This window comes from Arachis ipaensis, chromosome B2 (assembly GCF_059453495.1).
Source record: "Arachis ipaensis isolate K30076 ecotype BB chromosome B2, ASM5945349v1, whole genome shotgun sequence".
In the NCBI taxonomy this organism is placed as follows: domain Eukaryota; kingdom Viridiplantae; phylum Streptophyta; class Magnoliopsida; order Fabales; family Fabaceae; genus Arachis; species Arachis ipaensis.
Window position 1 is genome coordinate 46,906,445 of NC_142437.1, and position 2,872 is coordinate 46,909,316.

At 38.3% G+C, this 2,872-nt stretch overlaps 1 non-coding gene across 1 annotated transcript; it reads right to left on the reverse strand.

Moving 5' to 3' along the window:
- Nucleotides 1–1,428: 1,428 nt before the first annotated feature.
- LOC148573867 (small nucleolar RNA R71) lies at nucleotides 1,429–1,536 on the reverse strand. Its single transcript, XR_015906440.1, has one exon. It is a non-coding gene; the product is annotated as a small nucleolar RNA R71 (small nucleolar RNA).
- Between the last annotated feature and the right edge of the window lie 1,336 nt (nucleotides 1,537–2,872).

The window sequence follows — 2,872 nt, forward strand, 5'->3', positions numbered from 1 at the left end:
ATGATTCAGAACATTCAGCAGAGGAATCACACAGAAAAAGCTGGGCGTTCAAAACGCCCAGTGAAGAAGGAAAACTGGCGTTTAAACGCCAACCAGGGTACCTGACTGGGCGTTAAACACCCAAAAAGGTAGCATTTTGGGCGTTAAACGCCAGAATGGATGCCATTCTGGGCGTTTAACGCCAGGAGGACACTAGAAGGAAGATTTTGTTTTTAATTCAAATCTTTTTCAAATTTTCATAATTTTTCAAAATCAAATTTTCTTCAATTCATATCTTTTCAATCATATCTTTTCAAAATCAATTTCTTTTCAATTTTTTTATTTATTACTATTTTCGAAAATCCTTGCTACAATTAGTGATTTAACTCAAAATTTTCAAGTTGTTACTTGCCTATTAAGAAAAGATCAAAAATTTTAATTCTAGAATCATATCTTTTAATTTCCTGTTGGTCAAGTAATCAACTTTAATTTTAAAAATTTCTCTTTTTAATTTGATTCTCAATCATATCTTTTCAATCATATCTTTTTCAAAATTAAGTTTCAATCATATCTTTTTGATTTCTAATTTCAAAATCTTTCTCAAAAATCACTTAATTTCTTTCCCAATCTTAGTTTTTGAAAATCATTTACCAAAATTTCAAAATTTCTCTTAATTATTTCAAAATCTTTTACTTTATTTTTGAAAATTCTTCCCCTCTTCTCACATCCTTCTATTTAAAGGACTAACACCTCTCCATTATCAACAATTCGAACTCTATCTCTCTTGATAAGTTCGAATTCTCTCTTCTCTACCTCATCCTTCTATTTTTATTTTCCTCTGACATCTCAAGGAATCTCTATACTGTGACATAGAGGATTCCATATTTTCTTCTCTTCCCTTTTCATTTGAGCAGGAGCAAGGACAAAGGCATTCTTGTTGAAGCTGATCCTGAACCTGAAAGGACCTTGAAGAGAAAGCTAAGAGAAGCTAAAGTACAACTCTTTATAGAGGACCTAACAGAACTTTTCAAACAAGAAGAAGCCATGGCAGCCGAAAACAACAACAATACCAACAATGCAAGGAAGGTGCTTGGTGACTTTACTGCACCTACTCCTGACTTCTATGGGAGAAGCATCTCAATCCCTGCCATTGGAGCAAACAACTTTAAGCTTAAGCCTCAATTAGTTTCTCTGATGCAACAGAATTGCAAGTTTCATGGACTTCCATTGGAAGATCCTCATCAGTTCTTAGCTGAATTCTTGCAAATCTGTGACACTATCAAGACCAATGGGGTTGATCCCGAGGTCTACAAGCTTATGCTCTTTCCCTTTGCTGTAAGAGACAGAGCTAGAACATGGTTGGATTCACAACCTAAGGAAAGCCTGAACTCTTGGGAAAAGCTAGTCAATGCCTTATTGGAAAAGTTCTTTCCACCTCAAAAATTGAGCAAGCTTAGAGTGGAAGTCCAAACCTTCAGACAGAAGGAAGGTGAATCCCTCTATGAAGCTTGGGAAAGATACAAACAATTGATCAGAAGGTGTCCTTCTGACATGCTTTCAGAATGGAGCATCATCGGTATCTTCTATGATGGTCTATCTGAACTGTCCAAGATGTCATTGGACAGCTCTGTTGGAGGATCTCTTCATCTGAAGAAGACGCCTGCAGATGCTCAGGAACTCATTGAAATGGTTGCAAATAACCAATTCATGTACACCTCTGAAATGAATCCTATGAATAATGGGACAAGTCAGAAGAAAAGAGTTCTTGAAATTGATACTCTGAATGCCATATTGGCTCAGAACAAAATATTGACTCAACAAGTCAATATGATTTCTCAAAGTCTATCTGGAATGCAAGCAGCAACAGGCAGTACCAAGGAAGCTTCATCTGAAGAAGAAGCTTATGATCCTGAGAACTCAGCAATGGAAGAGGTGAATTACATGGGAGAACCCTATGGAAACACCTATAATCCTTCATGGAGAAATCATCCAAACCTCTCATGGAAGGATCAACAGAGGCCTCAACAAGGCTTCAACAACAATAATGGTGGAAGAAATAGGTTTAGCAATGGCAAACCTTTTCCATCATCTTCTCAGCAATAAACAGAGAATTCCAAGCAGAACCACTTTAAATTAGCAACTGTAGTCTCTGACTTAATTAAAACCACTCAAAGTTTTATGACTGAAACAAGGTCTTCCATTAGAATTTTGGAGGCACAAGTGGGTCAGCTGAGCAAGAAAGTTACTGAACTCCCTCATAGTACTCTTCCAAGCATTACAGAAGAGAATCCCAAAGGAGAGTGCAAGGCTATCAATATAACCCACACGGCCGAACCTGGAGAGGAGGAAGAGGCAGTGATTTCCACTGGGGAAGACCTCAATGGATGTCCACTGGCCTCCAAGGAGTTCCCTAATGAGGAACCATAGGAATCTGAGGTTCACACTGAGACCATAGAGATTCTATTGAATTTACTTCTGCCATTCATGAGCTCTAATGAGTATTCTTCCTCTGAAGAGGATGAAGATGTTACTGAAGAACAAGTTTCTAAGTACCTTGGAGAAGGCTCTGTGTGACCTAGGGTCAAACATAAACCTCATGCCTCTCTCTATAATGGAGAAGCTAGGAACCCTTGAGGTACAAGCTGCAAGAATCTCACTAGAGATGGCAGACAATTCAAGAAAACAGGCTTATGGACTAGTAGAGGATGTCTTGGTAAAGGTTGAAGGCCACTACATCCCTGCTGATTTCATAATCCTAGACACTGGGAAGTGTATGGATGAATCTATCATCCTTGGTAGACCCTTCCGAGCCACAGCAAAAGCTGTGATTGATATTGACAGAGGAAAATTGGTCCTTCAAGTGAATGAGGACTCCCTTATGTTTAAAGCTCAA